Raw genomic sequence first — 11,855 nt, 5'->3', positions numbered from 1 at the left:
GAAACTAAAGCACGCCGCGTGAATCCGCTTGACATAGTTTGACCTTGAACACTGCTGTGCATGCGCACATTAGCTCACTTCCGCTGTTTACAGCAGTGCTTGGAAGGAAGATGTGTAGCGTTTTGATTGTCGCATTAACCATATCAAAGAAAGTTGAGCAGGGTATCTGCATCAAATTTTGCTAAAAGCTTGGCGATACCTGCCCAGAGGCCCACGCAAAGTTTTCAAAAAGTTTTCATCGATCTCGACACAATCAAGATCTTGTGGAATTGAAACCCGTGCGTCCTTTTGGTCAGCTGAAAGCAGTTTTGGGACAAACTTGGCAGACATACGTCTCATACCCAAATCTTAAGTGAATATGGACTAACTAATCTTTATATCCTCTGATAACTCTCGGATGGTGATTCGACAATTTCCCCTCACAGCTGCACGCACATCTGCGATGTTTTTCTCAGTTCTGCTGGTTGTGGATCTCCCAGAACATTCGTCAATATCGACATTTTTTCGACCATCTTGGAAATGTCTGAACCACTCGTACACTTGTGTGCGGCTCATACACTCCTCTCCAAACACTTTCTGCAATTTTGCGTAGTCTTCTGAGCAGGTATCACTATGACAACTTTCTCTGTCACACTCAATGCGACAATCAGGCACTAAACACTTTCGTTCCATGCACTGCTGTAAGCAGCGAAAGTGAGCTAGAACGTTAAAACTTAGTGCACATGCACAGCAGAGTTCAAGTTTAATCATTTCCTAGCGGCTTCGCTGTGCGTGCTTCAGCCTCATTACTATGGCAACAGTTTGGATACTTATTGATCACACCTCGTAGATATATATATAGTATATATATATAATATATATATATATATATATATAATATATATAATAGATAGATAGATAGATAGATAGATAGATAGATAGATAGATAGATAGATAGATTGATTGATTGATTGATTGATTGATTGATTGATTGATAGATAGATAGATAGATAGATAGATAGATAGATAGATAGATAGACATTGCGTTCCTTGAAGGTAATAACTTGATCCCTGACTCCCAGCATAGCTTCCTCTCAGGAAGAAGTTGCCTTACACACCTTTGGCATCCTGGGTATTGAAAATATTGATGAATCGCTCAAACTTGGTTGTGATACATCTCGACTTTTCTAAGACCTTTGATAAGATTGACCATGGGATGATATGTCACTAGCTACAGAGACTCAGCATAACCGGAAAATTTGGAGAGTGGTTACATGTCTTTCCAAAAAACAGAAGCCAGGCTGTAGCAGCCAATGGAGCCCTCTCTAAGAAGACAGTCATAGAGAGTGGAGTGCCTCAAGGAACTGTGTTGGGGGTCGCTGCTGTTCATGGTGGCTCTTTCAGGCATGCCATTAGTTATACAGACAGTGAAGTCATCTTCTGTTCTATTTGACACATTCTACCAGTATCAGAGGTTTGAAAGTGTTTAGTTAAAAACAAATTAATTAAATAATCTGTACGTCTAATTGAATAGATCTGAAATGGATGAAAGGCAAAGTCGACCTCGGCGAAATTTGAACTCAGAACGTTAAAGACAGACGAAAAACCGCTTCTAAAATACAAAATTTTGTCAAAAACTTTTAGAATAAACCCTGTCCTATGTGACATATTCTATCAGTATCGGAAGTTTGAAAGTGTTTAGTTAAAAAAAAAAAAAAATCATTAAATAATCAGTACGTCAAAGTCGACCACGCCGAAATGCCATTAAGCTTTTCGCCCTACGCGTTAACGTTTCTGCCGGCTCACTGACTTAGAAAGTGAATATTCATTTCAGAAATATATTCTTTATTCTTATTGCTGAAACATTACTCACTTACTTACTTACTGACATGAAATTTCGTAACATTTTACCTCATAACTCTTTTTCTACTAATTTTTGTTCAATGCAACTAGCGATTCTGAATTCCTCATGCATTTTTCTATCATTTTAGCCTAAGAAAGGAATACTTTTAATTTAAAATTTAGAAATTTATGTTAATTGAAGATGAATATCTGCCTTACTGCACCCCCTTGAGGTCGCAGATATTTTGCTGTAACTTTTTTCCACTGAACCAAATCTCAAACTCTTTATGTCAAAGTGTAGCTGAGGAAGTGTCCTCTTTAAAACTATTAACAATTTGCAATTTCGTTCAGAATTGAATTAATGGTGAAACTTAGAAACTGCTCCGATTAACGAAACGGTGGACTTAAGAATATATTCAACCACTACCGTGGTTAAATGATATATATAATGTTATATATATATATATAATGATATATATATATATATATATATAACCATCCTACCCATACTCCTTACTACATCCTACCGCCTTATGCGTGCCACCATTCACTCCAATCTCTCTAAAATACATACCATCGACCGCCTTCTCCCTCCGGCTTTTTCCATCTTTTTCTCCTCTCTCTCGCCCTCCCATGCTCACAAAACGTTGCGTTCTATAATTCTTTTAAATCATCTCTATCATCAATTTCTTGCCAGCACTAAACTTTGTAAACTCCACTCACTCCTCCATTCCATCACACTCGAAGCCACAACCCCAGCTCCTCCACTACCCTTATCCCTCCTTGATATGCACCCCACACCCACACCCATCCCCCGTCCCTCCAAACCCCCTTACACATCCCCACCCCTCCCTCCAGCCTTCCATCAGCCCGACCACCCTTCCTACCGCTACCCCATCCACCCCTTCTCCACTTCAGTCTGTTGTTACCATTCCCCCAGATCTTCTCCTCTCTGAGGCGGAGCGCTCCATTCTCAGTAGGGGTCTGTGTTTCATCCCCCTCACTCCTTTCTGCAACGAATTTCGGACTCGTGCTGATATCCACAGCTTTGTGCACCGTGTTAGGTTGTGAGCGCTTTTCCTCGACACTCCACCCGCATCTAACGAGGAGGACTACTTTACTGACCTGGGCCGCCGACCATCCCAGTGGACGCCTGCTCCTGACCAGTTCCAAGCAGTCGATCTTTTTGCGGGCGTCCCTGTCGTCTCAACATCTCTCCAGCCGAACTCTCAGCCCTTCGATCCCTCCGACGCCGCACTGACATCATTATAAAACCGGCCGATAAGGGTGGAGCCGTGGTGGTATAGCACGCGGACCTCTTCAAGACACCTCCTTCTACTGACCTCTGCCCTCTGATCTCATGTCCAGCTACCAATAGACTGTGTCCTCCACTATCCATGACCTCATCTCTTCCTCCCGTCTCCCCCACACCACCTCCAACCTCATTGTCCGCACCCCCATCATTTACTTCCTCTCCAAAATCCACAAACCTAACAACCCTGTCCGCCCCATCATCTCCGCCTGTAACTGCCCCACCGAGCTTATCTCCAAATATCTTGACCGTGTCCTTGCCCCCCTAGTGGCTTCTCTCCCTTCTCACATTCATGACACCAACCACGCGCTTCGTTTGTTCAACTCTTTCTCCTTCCCTCCTGGTCCCTCTAAACTTCTCTTTACACGATGATCCTTCACCACGAGGGGCTGCGTGCACTCAAATATTTCCTTGACCTCCGACCCAACCCCCAACCCGACACATCCACACTCGTTCGTCTGGCCGAACTTGTCCTCTCACTAAACTGCTTCTCGTTCGCGGGCGATTTCTACCAACAAATCTCGGGAGTGGCCATGGGAATGAGAATGGGCCCCAACTATGCGAACCTGTTCTTTGGCTATGTTGAGGCCCAAATATTCTCTAGTTTCACTGATCCCAGTCCCGAACTATATGGCCGTTATATCGACGAATGTATCGGTGCCACCTCACTCTCCCGCGAACATCTAGACTCCTTCCTCTCTTTTGTCAAATCTTTCCATCCTGCCCTCCACTTCTCCTGCACTATTTCTGACACCTGTCTCCTTTCTTGACATTTCGGTCAGCATTCATCACTCCACTCTTACCACCTCCATCCACTACAAACACACAGACTCACACTCATACCTAAACTTCTCTTCCTCCCACCCCAAACACACAAAGCTTTCCATCCCCTATTCCCAATTCCTCCGTCTACGCAGGCTCTGTAGTGCCGACCATGACTTTGAGACTCAGTCTCAACTCATGGCTCGCCACTTCATCCTACATGGATATCCCCTCACCATTATTCACACCGCCCTTGCCAGAGCACGTTCCGTGGACCGTGCACCTGCTCTCTCCTCCCGAACACGCCCTGCAGTCTCCCGCCTCCGTTTTCCCCCTCACCTACCACCCCACCATCCCACCTCTCCAACGCACCATTCTCCGAGCCTTCCGGCATCTCCAGTCCCACCCGTCCACTTCATACATCTTCCCTAACCGACCCCTCTCCTCCTTCAAACGAGCCCACAACCTTCGAGACCTTTTGCTTTCTATTTTCCTGCCCCTCTCTCTTTCTTTCTCTCACTCTCTGTCTCTCCTCTCGTAAGCGTAAGTATATCTATTGAGTTTTATCTCGAGCTGGTACTGCTTCTGGTGTTGTTGTTAATTTCATTGCCGCCCACTTTCCTCATGTGATCATTAAAATCTATTTGTCACGGAAGGGAGAAAGCGGGTCAAACACTAAGTCAATCCCTACTCCTTGTACAGGCTTAGCTTCAAAGTTTTACCATATGATCACACCAACTGGAGTAATGTTTTCGTTTGATTTGCTACAAGGAAAATGTATATAAAACGTTACAAATTGGCGCCAAATGAGTCTGAAGTCGTTTAGAAAATATAATCACTGAGAGAGTAATAAAGTTGAAAGAATGACTGGGAATGCTGTGTATTGTAGCATGTGATTCCCTATTGTTTCGTTCCCCTTGTGTTAAATATTAAAAAATATTTTTAGTCTCAGTTTTTGTTTCGTTTTTATTTCCATCCAACCGTTTGATCATACAACTGGCCTCAAGGGCTTTCCACAATCTTTCTCCTTTTCTTCCTTCTCATCATCATCATTCCCATCATCATAATTATCAGAAAAAAAAGACAAAAATCAAAACAAAGAAGAATACAAAGATGGATTCTGATAATCCTTAATAAGATCATCCTGTATTACTAAAAAAATGAGTAAAAGAAGCGCATGGCGATTAGTTTTGATGTTGGGATTCATGTTATTTATTTTACGTATTATTGTAATTGTTCTGAGATAGTTTGTACTTTCTCAAAAAAAATAAATAAAACAGCACAAACACAAACATATAGGCGCAGGAGTGGCTGTGTGGTAAGTAGCTTGCTTACCAACCACATGGTTCCGGGTTCAGCCCCACTGAATATATAATATATATATATATTATTTGTTATATATGTATTGGTTTATGTCTATCAATGTTTGCATAATAGTGGCTTTATCTCTAATTCATATTATATATATTTATACTGTGAAATTTGATTTAATACTAAATTGAATTTCTCCCTGTAAGTTTGGAGTTATACTCCCTAATAGTATTATTATATATATATATATATATATATATATATATATATATATATATATATATATATATATTATTATATAACATATATATATACATATATATATACATATATATATATATATATATATATATATATTATATGTATATTGTATATATATGTATGTATATATATATACATATATATATATGTATATATATATATGTATATATATATATGTATATATGTATATGTATATATATATGTATATATATTATGTATATATGTATATATATATATATATGTATATATATATATATATATGTATATATATATATATGTGTTGTGTATATATATGTATAATATGTATATATATATATGTGTGTATATATATGTATATATGTATACATATACATATGTATATGTATATATATATATATGAATGATTCCAGTTTCAGCTCATGAGCTGTGGCCATGCTGATATATATATATACATATCACGTGATCACGTGACCGACCAGACCATCAGATGTTGTTACACATCGCTGGTCACAATGCGTTCGCACTGTTTTAGCCTTCGAATGACGTCACCCCGCTGGCTAAGCGAGCAGGCTAACAGAAGAAAGAGTGAGAGAAAGAGTGGTGAAAGAGTACAGCAGGGATCACCCCCCCCCTACCGGAGCCTCGTGGAGCTTTTAGGTGTTTTCGCTCAATAAACACTCACAACGCCCGGTCTAGGAATCGAAACCGCGATCCTACGACCGCGAGTCCGCTGCCCTAACCACTGGGCCATTGCGCCTCCACACACACACACACACACACACACACACCACACATATATATATATATATATATCCAGTACCACTACCGTAGTCTCCTTTAGAGACTTAGAAATATTAATATATATATGTGTGTGTGTGTGTGTGTGTGTGTGTGTGTGTGTGTGTGTGTGTGTGTGTGTGTGTGTGTGTATGTGTGTGTGCATGTGCGTGCGTAGGTATGTTTTAATTTCTATTAATTATACATACATACACACTGAAATGCACTCATGTTTGTATGTACACATACACACAAACACACACATACACACACATACACACAAACACACACATACACACACTCACACTCACACACACACACACACGCACATACGCTCACTAAATGCTGTACGCAAAATCATTTATTCAAATTCAGAAACATACATGTACGCCACACTCTCTATATGCACGAAAATATCCAGTAACCACCAACTCCACATTGTCACAAGCAAACAGGTCCACCGGGCACCCGGCTTCCATGCCGAACTTGCTATCCACTCAATCGCCACTACCATTCATCTTTCCCTCCCCTCCACCTCCATGCAGATGATGAACAGAGCACGTGTTCTGGTCTTTCTTTCATGAATTCTTTCTTTCCTTTCTACCTTTCATTCTTCGTTTCTTTCTCGCCTTTGAAATAATGAGAGGATTAGGGGCATAATATACTCATTAACATAATACACCCTACACATAGGATCCAACGAGGAAGAGAAAATATCAAATGCATGGGAAAAAAGATACAGAGTGTTGGGTATAGGCGAGGGGTTGAGCATGAATTTAGAATTGTGTGTGTGTGTGGTTGTTTGACTGTGTTTATAATATATAAACCCTTCTTTCAATAAAACTCCTAAATTAAATGATTCGGTTTAATTGTGTGTTGCCCTCAAGTTACATTATTTAATGTAGGGCACCTCCAAGCGAAAAAAAAGTTTAACATCTGCTTGTATTAAATTCGAATCAGTGATACACTAACCTGATGTGTGTTTTAATCCGTCACACCTCTACCTCATACCTCTACGTCTTCTACTAAACTTACCTACGCCTGCACCACATGACTCATTCTCTGACACCAACATTTCGTATATCTCAGTCTGCGACTTAATTTCTATACTTTCATATCATATAGTTTAATATCTAACACCGGCTTGTAAATTTTAATGTGATAATTGCAAGTTGTGTATCTTAATCTATAGCACTCCCAATTGAAATGGTTTACGATTTGATTTGAACGGGAAATAAAGTAATGTGTAGATCGTCTCCGAGATAAGACTAGGGGACGATGCACCGGGAGTAAATGTGCAGAATTAATTGCTGTTCATAACATTTAAACGTTAATCTTATAATAATTCTGCTTGTCATTGCGTAACTTAGCGTGTCGGTAACGCTTTCACGTGATTAGAGAAAAAGAGGGAGAAAGAATAGAGGGAGAGAGAAAAGAGGGAGAGAGGAAAAGAGAGAGAGAGAAAAAAGGAGAGAGAAGCGTCCATAACTGAATATTTCACATTTTGTATGCTATATATGTTATTGATTATTTTCGTTTATTATTATTATTATTATTATTATTATTATTATTATTATTATTATTATTATTATTATTATTATTGAGTGAAAGAGCAGTGCATGCCATCAAAGTGACACTGGGGTAAAATATACGAAGCCCAGTATACCCATCATGACTACCCGTCTGATAAGGGTACACTAGGCACATGCATCTCAACCATATGTGCGTGACATGGTGATCTCATATCAAGATAAACAGCACATGACCTTGCAGGTGGGGCCAAGTTAGAATTTTGTTCTGGTCGAGTAGCCTATCCCGCTCAAAAGGTCCCTGAATAAGGGTTGTTTAAGGATGTTGAACGAAACACCCCTGTTTCCAAAGGTGAATTATTCAAACCCCAAAGAATCCCTCTCAACACATGGCTATGATGCTCCCCCACTACTTCTGCTCGTGATCAGAGATGCACATATCGTCAGCCAGTAAGGGACATGCTCAACTGGTTAAGGTCAAACAACTGACAAGCAAATCTGTGGTGTTGAGCAGAATATTTTACTGTAGCCCATCTTTTATACCAAGACAAAACAATGTACATGATAACACTTCCAATCAGTTAAGATCAGAAGCCATGAGAGCCACTGTCCGGTACTGCATATTATTATTATTATTATTATTATTATTATTATTATTATTATTATTTATTATTATTATTATTATTATTATTATTATTATTATTATTATTATTATTATTATTATCATCATCATTATTGAGTGAGAGAGCAGTGCATGTCATCAGAGTGATACTGGGGTAAAATATACGAAGCCCAGTATACCCACCATGACTACCCGTCTGGTAAGGGTGCACCAGGCACATGCATAACAACCATATGTGCGCGACATGATTTCATATCAAGATAAACAGCACATGACCTTGCAGGTGAGGCCCAGGTCGAATAGCCCATCCTGCTCAAAAGGTATTGAGCAGAATATTTGCTGTAGCCCATCTTTTATACCAAGACAAAACAATGTACATGATAACATTTCCAATCAGTTAAGATGAGAAGCCACGAGAGCCTCTGCCTGGTACTGCATCAGGGCATATTATTATTATTATTATTATTATTATTTATTATTATTATTATTATTATTATTATTTTATTATTATTATTATCATTATTATTATTATTATTATATTATTTTATTATTATTATTATTATATTATCATCATCATTATTGAGTGAGAGAGCAGTGCATGTCATCAGAGTGATACTGGGGTAAAATATACGAAGCCAGTATACCCACCATGACTACCCGTCTGGTAAGGGTGCACCAGGCACATGCATAACAACCATATGTGCGCGACATGATTTCATATCAAGATAAACAGCACATGACCTTGCAGGTGAGGCCCAGGTCGAATAGCCCATCCTGCTCAAAAGGTATTGAGCAGAATATTTGCTGTAGCCCATCTTTTATACCAAGACAAAACAATGTACATGATAACATTTCCAATCAGTTAAGATGAGAAGCCACGAGAGCCTCTGCCTGGTACTGCATCAGGGCATATTATTATTATTATTATTATTATTATTTATTATTATTATTATTATTATTATTATTTATTATTATTATTATCATTATTATTATTATTATTATATTATTATTATTATTATTATTATTATATTATCATCATCATTATTGAGTGAGAGAGCAGTGCATGTCATCAGAGTGATACTGGGGTAAAATATACGAAGCCAGTATACCCACCATGACTACCCGTCTGGTAAGGGTGCACCAGGCACATGCATAACAACCATATGTGCGCGACATGATTTCATATCAAGATAAACAGCACATGACCTTGCAGGTGAGGCCCAGGTCGAATAGCCCATCCTGCTCAAAAGGTATTGAGCAGAATATTTGCTGTAGCCCATCTTTTATACCAAGACAAAACAATGTACATGATAACATTTCCAATCAGTTAAGATGAGAAGCCACGAGAGCCTCTGCCTGGTACTGCATCAGGGCATATTATTATTATTATTATTATTATTATTATTATTATTATTATTATTATTATTATTCAGTAGTTTTATTTTTATAGCGTGCTTTCACTTCACTACCGAGCGCAGTTCTGTGTGCCTTAGGTATGTGCTGTGATTTGTTGTGATGCTCTGATGGTTATTGTATGGAAAGTGTTCTGCGTAGAATGTGTGCAGTGCCTAGGAGTGCAATTTTCTGCATGTTATATGTGTTTGTAAGTCCTGGTGTTTTTGTGCTGCAATTAAAAATCCTTCAGTCTCTGCTCTGAGTCCTGAGCTTCTCAACCATTGCTGGGATTTTTCTCTGTCTATTTCTTTTGCATTTAGTTTAGCCTAGTTTTTGCCATGAAGGGGCTTTTCTTGCCATCGTTTTATCATGGACCGTTGCTGTTCTAATTTTAGTTTGGATTTCATTTGTTTTATAGCTTTTATTGTTTCTTCTTCATATTTGTTAGGTATTGTGATTTTTTGTTTGTATTTGTCAGCTTCCTTAAATACTGAAAACAGTTTTTTGTTTTGCTCGTGTTTTCAGGCTATTTGTATTAGCTTTCCTTGATTTTGAAGTAGGTATGTTTGCACTCCTATGGTGGTTATTTTATAATAGTCTCCAGCTGTATAAGGCCTCTACCACCTTCTATGCCAGATTTTGAGTGGTGCATCCTAGATCCTGTCATTATTTTTCTTGTTTTCCTGTCTATTTTGGTTAGTTCATTTAATGTCCAGTTAAAGATATTTTTGCTGTAACTTATAACTGGCACGACTAAAGTGTTAATACCTATTATCTTGTTTTTAACAGTGAGCTCTGTTTTTAGTATTGATCTAAATCGTCTATAGTATTCTTTCTTTATTTTCTCTTTCATTTGTGTGTGTTGTGTCTTATCTAGTTCATGGATTCCAAAATATTTGTATATCTGGCTTTAGTCTAATTCTCTTATTTCATTGGCTTTATCTAGAGTGATGTTGCTACTCTTAACTAGTTTTCCTCTTTTCGGTGTTGCTTTGGCACATTTTTCTAAGCCAAATTTCATATGTGTTTCTTTGGTAAATCCATGTATTGTCTGTAGTAGTGCTTTGGCAAGGATATCTCGCTTTCGCTTTTCTTTTACTTCAGGTAAATCTGTTTCTGTAATGTTGTATTTGCACAGTATTTTTGTTTTCATTTTGTTGCTTAGTAGCGTTGATTGTCTACTAATTTCGTTAAGAATCGTCAGATCTTTTCTCTTTTTTTTTTTTTGATAGTATTTACCCCTAGGGTTTGTTTGGGTGGTGGTACTCCTGTTTGGATGGGTTTGAGGGAGCATCCAGCTTCTTTTGTGGCTGCAGTGGCTGCTGCATATATTATGTCATTTAGCTCAGTGATATTGCCATTTTTTCTGTGGTTATTAGTTCCGTGACGGCCAGGTTTATGCTATTTATTATTGATGTAGTTTTTTTGTCTATTTTGATTTTTGGGAGGTATAATCGGTTTATTATTATTATTATTATTATTATTATTATTATTATCATCATCATCATCATCATCATCATCATCATCATCATCATCATCATTATAATTATTATTACTATTATTATCATTATTATTATTATTATTATTATTATTATTATTTATTATTATTATTATTATTATCATCATCATCATCATCATCATCATCATCATCATCATCATCATCATCATTATAATTATTATTACTATTATTATCATTATTATTATTATTATTATTATTATTATTATTATTATTATTATTATTATTATTTTCATATACACTCAGCAGAATAGACTGTTGGAAGAGAAAAACATCCTAGCATCGGGTTACAACAAATAACCTTAGATGCCAAGAACCCTTCTAAGTATCCTAGCTGTCCCGAATAACACTGTTTTCTGGAGCTGTACTAAACGGTGTTTTACGCCCATTTTCTCTATCCATCCGTTCAAATCTGTAGGGATAGTCCCTAATGCAACTACTGGGATACATTTTACTCGCACTTTCCATTAGTCTCTGTAATTCAATGGCTAAGTCCTGGTACTTTGCTATTTTTCTATACTTCTCACATTAATGTTTTCATTATTTTGGGCTGTAAAGTCAATTATCTGG

Source organism: Octopus sinensis, linkage group LG13, assembly GCF_006345805.1.
Source record: "Octopus sinensis linkage group LG13, ASM634580v1, whole genome shotgun sequence".
Lineage (NCBI taxonomy): Eukaryota > Metazoa > Mollusca > Cephalopoda > Octopoda > Octopodidae > Octopus > Octopus sinensis.
The sequence above is the reverse complement of the archived record's forward strand: the minus strand, read 5'-3'. Positions refer to the sequence as shown.